The sequence below is a fragment of the Nannospalax galili genome, unplaced genomic scaffold (genome assembly GCF_000622305.1).
Source record: "Nannospalax galili isolate Female #2095 unplaced genomic scaffold, S.galili_v1.0 scaffold176, whole genome shotgun sequence".
In the NCBI taxonomy this organism is placed as follows: domain Eukaryota; kingdom Metazoa; phylum Chordata; class Mammalia; order Rodentia; family Spalacidae; genus Nannospalax; species Nannospalax galili.
Window position 1 is genome coordinate 1,906,879 of NW_008337643.1, and position 11,761 is coordinate 1,918,639.

Here is an 11,761-nt window from a genome sequence, read left to right on the forward strand (position 1 = left end):
ACCCTGGGGTTGTAGTTCAACAACAAAGGAGCACATATAATGTGAAAGGCTCTGGATCTTACCATTAGCACAAATCAGAAAAGAACAAATAAATAAACAAAACCTTCTGAAGTTAGAAAATTAAGTTTGAAGAATGTATGACAATTTATCTTGATTATCAGTTTCATTAAATTAAGAAAACTCAGAGATGCTAGTAAAAGCACATCTCTGGCTGTTTGTGAAAATCTTTTTGGAAAGGCTTTCTCAAAGAATTTATCAGGGAAAATCCTTCCATGAATGTAGGTATCATCATCCCATGGACTGATGGAATAAAAGACAGTGAAAACATGGCATAGATACTCTAACACACTGCTTCTTGGTTACCAGGAGGTGAGTTTTTCGACTTCACCATACCCTCTTCCCATCCATAATGAACTAAAACCTTTGAAACAATGACATAAAATAAATTGTTCTTCCTCCCTTAAATTTCCTTCTCTGCTTCTCTCCTCTCCTCTCCTCTCCTCTCCTCTCCTCTCCTCAAAATCTCTTCCTTTCTCTCTCCCCCCTGCCCTGTCTCTCCTTTTCTTCATTTCCTCTATTCTCACCCTCAACTTTTTGGGGACCAGTCTGAAGTTACAAAAATGAAATACTAATGCAGAAAATTGGTTCCGGGATTAGGGGGGCAGTGTGTGGTTTGTCTTGACAATGTGGTTCAGAAGCCATTAGAATTTGTTTATAGAAGAAACTTACAAACTTTTAATGGTGCAGGTTAGAGAAGCCCTAGAATGCAGTAAACAACATTAGATGGATTAGACTGGTAAGAGCAAAAAAGCACAGCTGAAGATTTAGAAAAAATTAGCAGTTTACACTCAGAAGAAACATATTTAAAGTTGGGGTCAAGGAACTATCTCACCTGATGAGACCAGGACCACTAAAAAGAAGCCATGTGATCTGAATTCAGGATATAAAAATAATTTCTTATATCAAATTACAGGAACTTTCCAGACCCCACCTATGATAGATAGGTTCAATGGTGCAATGATTTTTATATGAACTGAAATTCTTTGCATGAGGAAAAGAATTCCATCTTGCCTTGCTGGATGTATCCACCTAGGGATATATAGCTTAGCATTTGGTATTCAGAAAATACCATAGGTGTGATGCAGAGGCCAGATACTGGCACCAGTCTTTCCAGTTGCTGATATGATGCTTATTATCTGGTCATATAAAATGCAATAATTATGGCAGCATTGAGGTTTTCATACAGAAGTCAGTAGAAGGGCTAGAAGGAAAACCTTGTGTGGCCAGATAAGTATCTCTGTAGATAGCCCCTCCGAGGGCGATGCACAGAACAATCAGAATTAAGGTAAAGATGCAGTGTTGACCTCAAGTAACTAGAGATGTCAGCAGCGTGGAATGTCAGCTAAACAAGCCTGCAGGCAGTGAGCACATCCAGAACAAGGGAGTGGCCATGTCAGGTAGAAAGGGTGAGATGTTAAATGTGGTGCTGCACAAGTACTTTTGAATGCACATTTCCCAGATGACAGACATGTACTACAGGATTTGGTGCTTGCAGTTCTGTTTGATACTGCTTTATTCCTGCTTCTTCTAGCTGTATTTCAAATAAAAGTGTTTATTATGTGTGATTTTTATCCTAGAAATATGAAGTTTTAAAAAAAATTGTTTTACTATAGCTCATTTGGATCCATAGAATGCTATGCTATAAAGAGCTGTGTTTGGGTTTCAAATTGACATATAGAGGGGCTTGTTAAATATAATGATTGTCAAGTTGATTGGCTTGGTAGTCCCCTAGGAAGCAGGCAAAATACATCTTTGGGTGTTTTTATGATGGTATTTCCAGAAAAGGTAAAGTAAGAAGTTAAGAACTACCTGATATCTGCTAATTTTTGTCTTGTCCCTTAATGCAACTTCCTGCTTAAGCCTTTCCACTTCCAGTATCTAACCACTGTACTTTCTTATTGCTTATGTTCTCTTGTCCTCCCTCCTGTAAGTCCATTCTTAATTTCCTGGCTTCTACAAATATTCCAGGCAAAAAAAAAAAAAACTAAGAGAAAAAATTAGAATCCACAAATTATAGAAAATATCATGCACTTGCTCTTCTTGGACTGGCCTACCTCACTCAGTGTAATTCTGCTAGTTCCATCCATTTGCCTATGCATTTTATAATTTCATTTTTCATAATAGCTGAATAAAATTCCATTGTGTGTATGTATCACAAAATGTGTGTATCTGTACCCATTCAATGGTTGAAAGATATCTAGGATGATTCCATTTTCTAACTATTGTTACTAGAGAAGCAGTAAACACAGCTGAGCAAGTATCTCTATAGTATGATACAAAGTTCTGGGTATATGACAAGGCGTGGTAGAGCTGGGTCTTCTGGGAATTTTCTATTCTTTCTTTCTTTCTTTCTTCTTTCTTTATCTTTCTTTTTTTTGAGAAAACAAACAATTGGGGCTGGAGGGATGGCTCACTGGTTAAGAGCTCTGGCTACTCTTGCAGAGGACCAGGTTCTATTCCCAGCACCCATATGGTGGCTAACAACTGTCTGTAGCTCCAATTCCAGGGCAACCCAACAGCCTCTTCTGACCTCTGGGCACTGCACAACATGGGTCCACTTACAAACATGCAGGCAGCACACCCATACATAAAATAAAAATAACGAATAAAAAATACTTAAAAAATAACATACAGAAAAGCATTCCAAACTGGCTGCAGTAGTCTACACTGCAACTAACAGTGTATAAGGCCTTTCCTTTTCCCACACTGTAGAGGATGTGTTGTCATTTGTAATCTTGATGATGACCATTCTGATGGGGGTGGGGTGGAATCTTAAAGTATTTTCAATCTACATTTCCCTTATAGCTAAAAATGATAAACATGTTTTTTTAAGTAGTTCATAGTAATATTTTTTTCTTGTGATGTTTTACTTTGGTTATCCATTTGATATATATGGGAAGAGGTAACTTAAATGGAAGAATTTCTTCTGTCAGATTGGCCTGTGCTCATATCTGTGGGGGATGTTTTTTATTGTTAATTGACAAAGGAAGGCCCAGTCTACAGGCATTATTATCCCTAGGCAGGAGGACCTGGCATGTATAAGAAATGTAACTGATCAAGTCAGAGGGCCCAAGCCAGTAAACAACATTCCTTCATTGTTTCTGCTTCAGTCTTGATTCCTCTTGATTCCTGCCTTGAGTTCCTGCCCTGACCTGATTCTGTGATGGAGTATGACCTGGGAGTTATAAAATGAAATAAACCCTTTCCTTCTCAGTTTTCTTTGAACACAGTATTTATCACAACAGCAGAAGGCAAACAAGAGCATTTCTTTTTCTAACTCTGTTTAGTTATATAGCCAATTTTTAATTATCTTTAGTTCCTTGATGTTTAATTACTTGAGTTTTTTTAAAATCTACACATGTCAGATACATTCTTGGAAAGATGGTCTCTCATTCTGTGGATTGTCTGTTCACTTGATTTCCTTTTCTGTAAAGAAGCTCTTGGGGGTGGCGGGTGGGAGAGATAGACAGGTAGAGCTCTGTAGCTCAGTTGACAACCAGCCTAGTTTAATCGATGAGAGTTCAGTAAGAGACCCTCTCTCAAAAACCTAAAAAGAGAAAAAAATACTACCTCTGACCTCCATAGATGTTCACATGCACCTGCACTCACATTTACACACATCTACATGATGAAATATAGACATCATGCATGCACAGCACAACACACGGAACATATCAAACATGTTCACACAAAAGAATCAATTTCAGACTTTAGATACAACAGAATGAAAACTTTTTTGACAATATTCAACAATGAATATATGTATTGCAAAACTAGTTTAGAAAAGTGGAAAACTGCAGACATTACCAAACAGAAATAGTTACTGAAACGTTCACCTTCCAGATTTCTAGTTGCCAAATGTGATAGATAGCTTTAGAGTCAACTTAACAGATCTGGGTTGAGGGAGCCTCAATTGGGGAATTGCCTCCATTTGACTGGCCTGTGGCCATGTCTGTATGGCATCTTCTTGATGAGTGATGTGGGAGGGCCCAGCCCACTGTGGGTAGTGCCACCCCTGGGCAGGTGGGCCTATGTTGGAAAAGAGAGCAAGCTAAGCAGGGGCCAGGGGAGCAAACCAGTAAGCAGCGATCCTCCATGGCATGTGCTCCAGCTCCTGACTCCAGGTTCCTGTCCTGGGTTCCTACCTTGGGCTCCCTGATGAACTGTGACCTTGGAGATGTAAACTGAATAAACCCTTTCCTCCCCAAGTTGGTATTGGTCAGAGTATGTTGTCACAGCAATGAAGAACAAACTAGGACACTGAAATACAATACTCAGACTATCCAATTAACAACAAGAATACAAATTATGTATAGATATAGAAGAATGCAAACTACAGATTGGAAAAATTTTATATTATGGAAACTACCTAGGTAGAAGCCCATATATTTGAAAATATTTGAAAAAATTGGAATAGCTGTCTGAAATATGCTTTATGTGCTTAAAAATGTAGTAAAGCACTGAAGAAAATCAGACATATATGTACAATTTGAAAATATCAAGAGAGAGAAGCTATAAAAAGAAACTGAACAGAAATTATTGAAGCTGAAAATCCACATAATCTACTCATTGAGATAAATTAGTCCACAGAAGAATCCAGTGGCACATCTGAGAATATAAACGAGAGTATCAGCAAACTACATTAGAAAAATTAAATGATAAAATGTAAGAGGTTAGAAACTAATTAAAAGGTAATCATATCTACAAAATATCAGCAAGGCAACAAACGGATGCAAAATAGCAGTTATACAAAGGAGAGAAAATGGCTAATAAAAATCCTCAAATCATTTCTCAGTCTTACAGAAGATATAAATTCACATGTCTAAATCCTCAAGAGACTTCTAACACAATAAACCTAAAGAGATAATCCCACTTGAGTTGATTATCAAAATTCAAAGACCAAAAAGAAAATTTTAAAACATTAAGAGAGAAATTATTTGTTATATACAAGAAGTGCTCAGTAAAATTAGCATTTGATTTTCAACATAAACCATACAATTATATGATAACATGTATATCCAAGAGAAAAGAAAGCAAGCACAATCTATCAATCAAGTATGTTTTTCACAGCAAAAATAATCTATTAAATATAAAAATAATGATTTTTTTTCTTGTAACTGAAGTAAGGGGGATTACAGGTAGGAGAATTGCTTTACAACAAATAACAAAGGAGTGCTTATTTCAAATTGAGATGACAGGATTCTAGGCAATAAACTCTGATCAATAAATAAATAATATTGGAAGAGGTAAAACATGGGCAAATATGAGCATCAATATTATTTATTTTGTTTACTGTTTTATTCATCTTTCATATTTTATATTATGTAAACCTAAAATATACAAGAAAGAAATTATAAATCTATATTGAAATAGGAGCAACATGTAAAAATAAAATCAATAGGGGGCTGGAGAGATGGCTCAGTAGTTAAGAACAGTGACTGTTCTTGCAGAAGACCCAGGTTCAAATCCCAGCACCCACATGGCAGCTAACAACTGTCCATAACTCCAGTTCCAGGGTATCTGACAGTCTCTTCTGACCTCCACAGGCATTGCACTACATGGGTACACTTAGTTACCTACATGCAGGCAGTACACGCATACACATAAAATAAAAATAATAAAATATTTTTTTAAAAAATGATAAAACCAATACTAAAAATATAAAAGCATGAACAGAACTGTACAGAAGCAGAATTATTGGTACTATAAAACTATGCTAATATTACTCAAATTATGTTGCTGCATATTGAAGTAGTATTTAAATTATCCACTAATAAAATAACTCATAAATATATACATGTACAGAAAAACAAAGATGGGTCAAAACACATTTTTTCAAATGTTATTGAACTACAAATAGAAGTAATGGAAGAAATGTGCATTATATGCAAAATGTAGAAACAAACAATGAAATAATTGGAGTATACTACTCTTTACCAATAATTATTTGAATATAAATGGATTAAACTCTTTCAAAAGACAAGGATTAGTGCACTGGAAGTATTAATGATCAATAAGATATCTCTCATACTAGAGATTCACTACAGAGTTTACAAGCACCCATTGTCTATGAAAAAGGTAAGATAAAAAAGAAAATAATGCAAACAGTAAATATAATTATTTGTGGAAAGGCCATAATTTCAGACTAAAAGCAGTGTGGTAAAATTTAAGTGCCAATACAAGAGCATCATGTATTACTAAATATCCAATCTACCAAGAGCATATCTTCTAGTTAGCTTCAGGTCTCAAGGTGACACGGCCCAGAATTATCTAAGTGAAATTCTTTTGAGGGATTGCCTTGGTCAGTGTGGACTGTGGGCATGTCTGCAAAGCATTTTCTTGACTGTAATGGTTGTTGCAGTGTTCAACCCACTGTGAGTTTTAACATCTCCAAGCAGGTGCATGTAGGCTATGTAAGAAATGTAGCTGAATGTGAGCCAGAGAGGAAGCTAGTAAACAGTGCCCCTCCATGATTTCTGCTTCAGTTTCTGCTTGAGTTTGTGCTCTGACAACTATCAAACATGAATTGCGACCTGACTGTACAAGTCAAATGAGCCCTGTCTTGCTCAAGTTGCTTTTGGTCAGAATGTATAATAACAACTATAGAAATCAAACTGGAAGAATATATGATGAACATAAAAACTTTTAACAAAACTTGAAGATATATGAAATAAAAATGAAAAATATATAAAATAAAAGTAATTTAAAATTAATTTAAATGGCAGCGCATGATGGTACACAAATCCCAGCACTCAGAGGGAGTGGCAGGTGGACCTACATGAGATTAAGACCAGCCTGATCTATGGCAAGTTGCAGGCCAGCTTGGGATTAAGGGAGACCCTATCTCAAAAACACTACTACTACTAATAATAATAACTTCAAAATGAAAAAAATAATTGAAATATTTGAAAAATATTCAAAAAATGTCTGAAATAACAGGTAGTTTTCAGCAATGATTAGACACTTATATTCTGAAAGTTCAATACTAGATAGGACACTACATCAGAAAATTAATTTTAAAACCCAGAAAACTCTATACCACACTTAACTAGAACTAAGAATATTTACAAACGCCCATTCCTCTCATCACTGTCCTTGCAAGCCTGTCTCACAGGTTGGCTCTTATTCGTTAAATCCAAATCCCAGGACTACCTTCCCAAATCAGAATAACTACTCACCTTAAAATAGATCCTTCCCAGATGACCCCCTCATTGGCAAATCCCCAGTGTCATGATCAGGCAGACAGACCCACTCACCGTGGACACTGAACAAAACTAAATTAAACAAAAGCAGAGTAGAAGTTCCTGTTGAACACATAACTGACAAAGAACATCCATATGACCAGACACCAATGCAAAAACACAAATAATATGAAAAAACAAGAAAATATGTCCTTAAAATGACCACTGAGTCCTAGAGGAGGGCAGAACACTGAGAATCACTCTTAGAATCCCAGGACACAGAATTTCAAAGAACAATCAAAAGAATGATCAAAGAATTACAAGAAAACACAGACACAACTCAAAGAGGAAAGGCATAAACTTTTGATGGAAGCTGAAGAACACATAAATATGTGGCTCAATGAAATAATAAAAAAACAATTCAAATTTGAAAGCAAATTCACTAAAGAGATAGAAATAGTGAAGAAAACCCAAATGGAAATGAACACGGGACTGAAAGATTCAGTAAACTAAGTAGAAAGAAAAGGAGAAAGTCTCACAAGCAGAATGAATGAAATGGAAAACATAATATCAAGACTGGAAGATAAAGTTGAAGATCTGGACTCCTTAAGCAACGGCTACACAAAATTCTAAAACACACCAGAATGGAATACTCAGGAAATGTGGGACAACATGAAATGACCAAATCTACATATTATAGGCATACAAGAAGGAGAAGAAATTCAAACCAATGACAGCAAACAATTTTCAATAAGATTATAGAAGAAAACTTTCCTAAATTAAGGAAAGTTATACCTATAGAGATTCAAGAAGCAAAGAGAACATCATTAAGACATGATCAGAAGAGAAAGTCCCCATGACATATCATAGTAAAAACATTATGTACAGAACAAAGAGAGGGTACTGAAAGCTGCTAGAAAAAAACAAAAAAACAAAAAACAAGTTACTTATGAAGGAAGACCCATCAGAATAACAGCTGACTTTTCAATGATACCTATGAAAGCCAGAAGAGCCTGGAACAAAGTATTCCCAGTTCTAAACAACCATGAATGCCAACCCTGATTATTTTATCCAGCCAAACTATCTATCAAGGTTGAATGGGAACAGAAAATTTTCCATGACACAAATAGGCTGAAAGAATTCATGTCTTCCAAATCAGCACTACGGAAAATACTTGAAGCAATACAAAGGACTGAAGAAAAGAATGAGTATGCCCAAAAGGCTGCAGAAAAAAAGAGAAAAAAAAGGTGTATAAATGGAAACACAAAATAAGGTCACAAACACAAACAAATTAAAATGAAAGTACACAATCCACACTCCAATATTAACACTAAGTATCAATGGCCTCAACTCCCCTGTCAAAAGACACAGGGTGGTGGCGTGGATCAAGAAAGTAAATCCATTTTATTGTTTCCTTAAAGAAAAAATATTCCAAGCAAATAGCCCTAAAAAGCAAGCAGGTGTTGCAAATTTAATATCTGACAAAATAAACTTCAAATTAAAACTCATCAGAAGAGATAATGAGGGTTACTTCATTCTAATCAAAGGGACAATTGACGAAGAAGATATTAAAGTCATGGACATTTATGCACCAAACTCTGGAGCACCAAATTTCATAAAATCAGTAGTCCAGGATTATAAAACAGAGATTGGCACAAACTCAGTGATGGTGGGCAACTTTAATACCCCACTTTCTTCAATAGAAAATTCAACAAAGAGTAAACAGAGAGACATCTGAATCCAATTATATGCTATATGAAATGGTTCTAACAGACTTATACAGAATATTCCACCAAACAATGAAGAATACACTTTCAACTCAACAAATCATGCAAGTTTTTCTAAAATTGACCACATTCTGGGGCACAAAACAAATCTCAACAATTACAAAAATCTGAAATAATCTGATGCTTTCTATCAGACCGCAGTGCTGCAATAAAGTTTATAATCAATGGCAAAAGAAGCTCTAGTAAATACACGAAATCATGGATCTTAAACAACACACTCTTGGATCAAGAATGGGTCAAAGAAGAAATTAAGAAATAAATAAAAGTCCTCCTGGAGCAAAATGAAAACGAGAACACAACATAAAAAAACTTCTGGACACCCTAAAAGCAGTCCTAAAAGGTAAGTTTACAGCTTTAGTGCCTACATTAAAAAATCAGAAAGAGCACATTAAACAACTTGACAATACAACTCAAGACTCTGGAAAGGCTAGAACAAACCAACCCCAAACCTTGCAGATGAGATGAAATAACAAAACTCAGGGAAGAAATTTATAAAATAGAAAAAAAGAAAATAAACCAAAAAATTAATGAATCTAAGAGCTCATACTTTGAAAGGTTAAACAAGATAGACATACCCTTAGCCCAATTAACCAAAAGAACGAAAGAAAAAATCCAAGTTAACAAAATCAGAGATGAAAGGGAAACATCAACACAGACACCAAAAAAACCAAACATTATAAGGGAATTCTTTGAAAATCTATACTATATCAAATTTGAAAACCTAAAAGAAATGGATGAATTCCTAAAATTACGGCAACCACCAAAATTAAACCAATATGATATCAACAGCCTAAATATACCCATAACAAATAAGGAAATTGAAACAGTAATAAGAAACCTCCCAACTGATAAAAGCCCAGGCCCAGATGGATTCACAGTAGAATTCCAACAGACATTCAAAGAAAATCTACAACCAATGCTGCATAAATTATTCAAAAAGATGGAAACAAAGGGAGTACTAGTAACCACCTTTTATGAAGCCAGTATCATTCTAATACCAAAATCAGGTAAAGATACAGCAAAAAAAGAAAACTATAGACCCATATCTTTAATGAACACAGATGCAAAGATACTCAACAAAATACTTGCAAACTACATACAGACACACATCAAAAAGTTCATCCAGACTCCCATCCTCAGACCTCTTGGGGTAAGTCTATAGCGCAGCCCTCTGCGCTTTGATTCCCCTTGGGGCTTGCCACATTCACCCTTCCATCTCCCCCGCTGTTCTCTACTCCTAGTTTGGGCCCTGCGCCATTCCTAGTCTTGAGGACCCAGACACCTGGGGAACCAATACTGCTTCCTGATCCTTTTCACCCAGAACAACTTAGTCCCTTTCTTGGGACCCAGGAGCACCGCATCTGGACCTGGCCTGGCCCACACCTCTCTCTGCTTCCCGGGACCTGCACCACTGGCTAACTCTCCTAGCCTGCATTCCCATCCTCAGACCTCTTGGGGTAAGTCTATAGTGCAGCCCTCTGTGCTTTGATTCCCCTTGGGGCTTGCCACATTCACCCTTCCATCTCCCCCGCTGTTCTCTACTCCTAGTTTGAGCCCTGCGCCATTCCTAGTCTTGGGGACCCAGACACCTGGGGAACCAATACTTCTTCCTGACCCTTTTCACACAGAACAACTTAATCCCTTTCTTGGGACCCAGGAGCACCACTTCTGGACCTGGCCCTGCCCTCACCACTCTCTGCTTCCCGGGACCTGCACCATCAGCTAACTCTCCTAGCCTGCACTCCCATCCTCAGACCTCTTGGGGTAAGTATATAGTGCAGCCCTCCGCGCTTTGACTCCCCAAGCCACATTCAACCTTCCATCTCCCCCGCTGTTCTCTACTCCTAATTTGGGCCCTGCGCCTTTAATTTGGGCCCTGCGCCATTCCTAGTCTTAGGTCGCCAGACCTAAGCAGTATTTGGGAGCCAATACTGCTTCCTGATCTTTTTCACCCAGACCAACTTAGTGCCTTCCCTGGGCCCTAGGAGCACTGCTTCTGGACCTGGACCCACCCTCACCTCCCTTTACTTCCCTGATCCTGCAACACCCGCTAGCCTCTTTCTGGGTCTGACAGGCTCTTTCTGGGGCTGTGAGGCTTACATTTCCACTCCCTGATCCTTTGCATCCAGTACAACCCAGCTACTCAATTCACTTCCTGGGAAATCTTGGGGCTTCTTCCCACCCGATCTGTACCTGCGGGGCACGGCCACGGCCAGGATCTCAGGTCAGTCCAACACCCAAGTTCCTGAGGCCAAAATCATTCTTAGAAGATTCCAGACCTAAGGAGAAAGTCTGAAAACTTCTGACCCACATTGGAATTGGGCCAACGCAGAACTCCTGAAGACAAAATCAATCCGGCCACGACAATATAAAATCAAAAGAGAACCAGAAGCTTAGACGAACCAGCTCTTCATACCCAAAAAGGAAACCACAAAGACACATAAAGTTCAAAAAAAGAAGCAGAACTAAACTTGAAGGCCCGAGTATCACACAAGAGTCAGAAACTACAAAAGAAATTCACATGTCAAAATCACAGAGAAAAAATAATAACATGAAAAACCAAAATAACATAGCCCCACCAAATACCAGTAATCCTCTAGAGGAACACAATGAGAACCCCCTAGAGACAATGCAGGACATGGAACTCAAAAGAACAATGATGAATATGATAAAAGAATTCAATGAATTTTAAGAACACACAAAAAAGGTAATCATAGAGCTGAAGGAAGATAG